Raw genomic sequence first — 6,628 nt, 5'->3', positions numbered from 1 at the left:
AATGATCAAAACACTGTTGCTTATGAAAACAGATAAAGTTCTGATAAAGTCGCATATCAAATGTACCTTTGGTATATGGCATTATTTTCTGTGAAGAATTTTTGAATTTCTAATATTTAGTTAGCTTGCTTCTTTTAATCTTGTTATAAAAATGCAACATAAAATCAGCTCTGGTCTAACGCACTGTAAAATAACATTTGAAATTGGGATATCTTATTAAAATGGCTGTTTTGTTGCATTCTTTGTAATGTTAAACCTACCAAAAGGTCAGATATGAAAACACGTGACACCAAGCTGTGAGATCCAACCTGAAGAACAACCCTACGAGGATCGGTGTAAAATTTAATTTAGCCACCAAGCTAAGACAGGTGGTCTGCCAAAAAACCTTCAGATGTTACATTTTGGTGGCTCTGAAACACTTTCTTACTTTAACGACAGACATTTTTATAAAATTGCACTCACAGGCCAAGAATCTCTATTGTGCAGCTGAGCCAGAGGTGTGATGAAACACATGAGTGATCTTTATTAAGTACGTCTACAGGAGATAAGCCCAGATGAATGAGCTTCTTTGTTCCAATAAGAGGCACTACGATTCTTGGGTTATGACCTTCCAGTAAGCCATCTTCATTCCTTACACGGGACAGAATAGTTTAAGAATTCACCTCTAGCTAGTCGATAAGACTGACAGATTGGAATTACATTTGGAACAAATCTTAGAAGAAAAGTGATTTGATATCCACCCCTGTCAACAACAAAAAGCAAATGGTTTTGATTTTATTTAGGATGTGTTTTAATTTACCCCCAGCTTATTAAACAATGAAGAAGTCAGATTGTCATACAGCAGGTAAAGCAGCTGCTTGAGGAAAACATTGCAAATTTATTTGAATTTTATTTGAATAAATCCTTATCTTGGTGATGGATTTAAGGAATAACAAATATGAGGATTGTACTACTGTAATAAATAAAGCAGCTAAATTAATAGTTACTAAGCAGGCACAGAGCTGCAAGTTTAGGTCACAGCTAAAATGTCATATGATAAAAAATGTGGTTAAGTGAGAATCTCTTTTAATTTAGGAGATAACCAAGAATAATTCAGGTTTAGAATAATTGGAATCAGACTTCAGCAAAACCTGCTGTAGGTTTGCATAAAAAATTAGAACAATAACATAATCTGGTTGAGCTAGGATACAGGTGGCAAACATGATGTAATAAATGTGTTAAAGACTTGCTGACACTTGTTATTACATGAGAAACGGGTTGCAACCACCTGAACAACACACTCAGGTGCAGTGGTGGCAAAGTACAAGTACTTTGTTACTGTACAAAGATGTAAAAAGATGTACTTAAGTACATCTTTTTGTGTATCTGTACTTAATAGTGCACTATTGACTTTTTACTCCACTACATTTTACATAAAGTATCTATACTTTCAACTGCAATGCTTTTCTATAATGTGTTGTGTTACATGTTACATTCATGCCACATTGTGTTATTTTTATTTATTAGTTTGGAAGTACCCAATGACTTATTCGCATTATCTGGTTCAATAAACGACTCCATGTGGCTCAACACTTTAAAACTTTTAAGTATTTTTAAACAGTTGAGGTGATGAAAAACTAGAGCTAAAATGTCTACTGTCCCTTTTTTCAGGCAGGTAACTTTTATTTGAATGCATTTGCAGAAGTTAAAATACAAATAACACATTAGTTTTGCTTTGTGTTAAATAAAAATGTTTAAATGTATAATCATTCCTGTTTCTTATTTTTGCTTAACGGCATTTAACTCTGCATGTTATCCCTGAATTTTGATGCACAGTTTAAACTGTGTCACAGGCAGTAACCATAATAAAAACTTACATCATCTGCAGTATTGCTGATTAAAATAGCACAAAAATATGGATGTATTAAAGAAAACATACATGGTAGGCACACGTAATGATATTCTAGATGATTACATTAGGAAATACATCCAACAAGTACTGTTACTTTCAGTAATTTAAGTACTTTTACTCAAGTAAAAAGGTACTATAGTGCATTTTTGTCTGTTTATTTGTACTTTTGAGTACTTTCTCTACCAATGCTCAGTTGTGCCACATTAACAGCATCCAGTAACTTTCAGCACAACATCACTGCAGATCCGTGTCAGTATATCGAGTCCATTTCATCTCCGCACATCGGCTTTCTCTGTTGCTCTGACTGTATGCCGCCTTCTGCCGTCTCGCTGTGCTCACAATAGGCCTCTGTGTGCACGGCCCTCGGAATGCTGCGAGATGGCAGGGCAGTGGGATAGCTGAACGTGAGGATGGGGGATGGTGGGTGAGGAAGGGTGTGGAAGCTAGGAGGATGAAATAGAGGAGGCGGGGAGGAAAGGGGAAATGAAGGGATGGCTACGATTGGAAGGAGGTGTGTGTGTGTGTGTGTGTGTGTGTGATGTCTGTACTGTACGGGTTCAGAGAGGCTCCAGGGGTCTACAGGGTGTCCAGGTTTGGACACAGTCACCGTGTTCAGGTGACAAGAGCACTCACCTGCAGAAGTGCAGCGGTTAACGCGTAAGACTTGAGGCTTTTTTGTTGTTGTTGTTTCAGCTAAATAAGAAACACAAAAAATATATATTTTTCACAACTGGCAAGAAAGGTGGTTGCACTTAATGAGGCTGCTTGGTGTTGCATACTCAGTAAATAGTGCAACTTGCAAGGCATGCAACACTGACAGGTGTCACCAGTGCAGCTTTTGTCCAGAGTTCATTATTTGTTTAGGGGTCAGAGGTCGTTGAGGCAACTGGAGGAAGGAAGCCCTTTTAAAATAAAGACTCATTTTCCCATGAACCATAAATTACTACAAAAACAGATACAAGTAGAGGTGGGATGTTTGCCTTCGGAGCTGAACATTTGAGGGACGACTTCTGATTGGTTCAAGGCTGTTTAAAAGCAGAACTTACTGATCGTTTACATTTTTGTTCCAAGAGATTTGGCAGAGTTCTTACTTAGCTTGATTCCAATTTGTCTATCTCTGCTCTTTGTGATAAGTCTGTTATTCAATTTAATCTTTTTCTACTCAAACTCTGTCACTCTGTTAGGAAACACGGAACACTTTTGGATTCTTATTATTATGTAAGACTTTGACACGCAAGCGTGTTGAAGGTTTGAGGTTTAAATGAAGCTAGAATTGGATTAAATTAGGATGTTTTAAGCAGCTAGGTGCCACACACCAAACAGAATGCTCCCTTGGTGATGGGAGATATGAATAAGTGAGCACGCTTAAGTAGTTTTGAAATTTAAATATATAATTAGTGTTGTGAACAAAACAATGAAAGTGTTTGCTATTGCTTTAAATGCCTCAGAACTAACCGATATTTCCTACCATGTTCATTGCATCACATTGTCTACCTGTCTGACTCACTACAGTAATAAAACGTATGTATTGTATATGATCCAAAGGGTTTCTTTTATTAATTCCAGAAATGATTGCTTTAAATTGTCAATCATAAACAACCTCAACACAGGCCTTCTTAGCCAAGGCTTTATCCAGACCTCCAGATTACAGAGTCTGAATGAAAGCACCAGCACCAGCATGCTTCCTTTCCTGTGTTAGGTGGAGGGGGAAGAGGTTAAGTTTGTGGAGGCTTGGTGAGTCCAGCAAGGTGGGAGGTGGGGGGCTTTCTCACATAAGATGGAAGCTGAAGGGACAAAGGTGGCATTCATTGGCGAAGGAATGGAAAACATTTTCTCCTGAAAACAGAGAAGCTACAACCGGCAGCGGTAGAGCAGAGGCCATGGGTTAGCATGCACCCCGTAGGAGAAGTCACATGCCTGGCAAAGCAGACAAGGCGGTCAGAACCCTTGTTTATTTGGGAGATAAAATCGTGTCACCTTCAAAGGTCCGCCTGGAATGCGACACTGGAAAGTCTACCAGACATGAAACCACGCATGTTTATGCTCTGAAATTGAGCATGGGCATGGCAGATTGGAAGTTGTTGTAGGGCACTCTTGTAAGAACCTAAAGTTGCTGGAAAGAAAACAAAAAGGAGAGAAATAACGTCTCAAAGAACAAAGATGCAACGCAAACACAAAAAGAACAAACAAAAAAAACTCACAGAATTTTCAAAAAATTCAACATTACTGACGTCTTTATGTTTTGTCCTCTAGGTGGCGCACATTTTAGAAAATACAGCAAATTGGAAAAATACATCATTACGGTGAACACAAAGACAAAACAGAAAATAAAAAAAACCCAAATATCTTGGTGTGAAAAGGACACAATAATATAACATTTCAAATACAACTTAGTTTCTTGATCCTTCATTGATATGCATGAACTACTAGCATAACTTTTGTATTATTTAAGATGTATTTCCTATAGGCTCCTTAGGAAAAAAAACAAAACGTATTTGTTAAGCCACTGTATATGTAGCAGAGTGGAAGACTCTTAAATACATCCTTGTGTTCTTAGAAAAGTTAGGGAAGAGAGTGTGCGCCACCTAGAGGACAAAACAGAAAGACGTCAGTAAATCATTGACAGAAAGCCGCCATGGGGTGTCGCCATTTTAAAGCAATAGAAATATTTCACAGGTTACACTTGACTGCTCATGCAAACACAAGCTTGAATAAGCATACCTGGCGTTATTTTATATGTTTTATCATTATATTCACAGATAACTGATCAAATATATCCAAATAAATCATATTAAAGTGATCATTCTTCTTAATGTTACTTCTATGTAAAACAAAAATAAAGATATGTTTTAGTCCTAAATATGATCAACATGAATATTATTATTAAAATAAGCAGACTAAGGTTGTTGTAATATACATGTGAATGGCATATATTATGTAATCCACAAAACAGTTGTAAAAAAGTTGTGAGTAATTGAATCGTTTCAGAAAACTAACAAACATTTTTATAAAGGATATGTAATAACAACTGAGTATGCCAATAAGGCCACATTAATGTACATGTACATCTAAGTAAAGTAGAGTATCTTTGAGAAGCAAATAGTTTAATTATAAAAGCAAAACTCCTACATATAGTATATCTTAGTTAATAAAGTTTATTTCTGTTAATTTAGATGATTATGGCTTGTAGCTAATAAAAAAACAACATTCAATTTCTATGAAAATAAAAATAATGGAGAAGATCGGTAAAACATGATTTTTTTTTTTAACTCAGAAATATCAGTTTACTTTAAAGTATGTCCATGTCCTATCTAGCATATCTACTCATCAATACATGATCAGTCCTTCTTTTACATAAATTGCTACATTACAACAGTGCTAGTAATCAGTCTTTGGCACTGCTAAAAAGTTAAGGAAGCCAAAGTTGTTTAAATAATGACATTTAGCTGGTCTTCATTATTGGGTTTGGTATTTTTCAAGTTCTTCTTCATTATGCCTCTCTTCGATTCTAAATAGGATGTGAGTGCCATGGGTTTGTTGGTCGTGGTAATTAAAGCAGGTAGTGATGGCTTTGACAGTGTGGGCTTGTGCCCTGTCCTCAGTTTGGAGTTGACAAACCACAGTGAAACAGTATCAGCAGATGACATGACTCACTAAACACCATCACCGTGTTAAATTCCCACTGGAGCCACACAACCTGGATTCTGTGCTTCCCCACGCTTCCTCTAGGCTCTGCTATATTGACATGAAATTTAAATTTTACATTAATCTAAAAACAGCCCACTCCTTTGTTTTCCATCAGTAAAGTTAAGACACATCTGACCTTGATGCTCATACAACATCTGTAGCTCATTTTCTGTATACGTTTGCAATTCATGGCTCTCAAAGCACTATCTCAACGTTTTGTGAATGTCCTCTTAATTCTTGAATGGGTATTGTTCAATGTATTCCAGTTCTTAAGGTGAAGGTTTTTCCTATTGCTTGCACACCCTTTTTTATATTATATTCTTCCTTCCACTCAGTTTCCATTAGTTGCAAATGGCTGCTTTAATGACCTTTTGTGGCTTATCCTCCTGAAGATTGTTAAAACCGCAGTACATAACCCTTTTTTTTCCATATTTATGAGGATAAGTGATTGACAGCGTTAAAACACTCCTCCTTACTCTGATTGGTCGTATTCCTGAAGTTACTAGTACTGGGACAATTGGGAGGAGGCATAGGCAGAGGAGTTCTATTGTTTTCAATAGAATAAATCACGTGTCAAACTCAAGGCCCGGGGACCAAATCTGACCCACCGTAGCTTTTTATGTGGCCCTCTAGACTCCAAATTACATCAATAAGTCCTTCCAGTTTTCCACAAATCTGCTAAATTCACACAAAATCAACAAAACTTCATATTTGTTTCTGATTTTACTACAGTTTTTTTTCAAAATTGGTCAAAGACATTGAGTTTAAGTGACTGCTGCCTCAGCCTTACCTGATGTCAAAATATAGTCCATAATTGAAGTAATAATTTACCATAATAGATTAGCACAAATATCATAAAAATTCCTTACAAATATTTCCCAGTTATCACCACAACTCTGTAATTTTGATTGCAAAACCCCTCCCCCACAAAAATGATCACAAAATCGTGTAGGAACAACTATTTATTGATATTTTAGCAGTTTCATTGGTTTTCTGGCACAACTGGCCCTTTAAGAACATTAAAATTTTTGATATGATCAAAAATGAAAC

The sequence above is a fragment of the Xiphophorus couchianus genome, chromosome 1, assembly GCF_001444195.1.
Source record: "Xiphophorus couchianus chromosome 1, X_couchianus-1.0, whole genome shotgun sequence".
In the NCBI taxonomy this organism is placed as follows: domain Eukaryota; kingdom Metazoa; phylum Chordata; class Actinopteri; order Cyprinodontiformes; family Poeciliidae; genus Xiphophorus; species Xiphophorus couchianus.
This window is presented reverse-complemented; position numbering follows the sequence as displayed.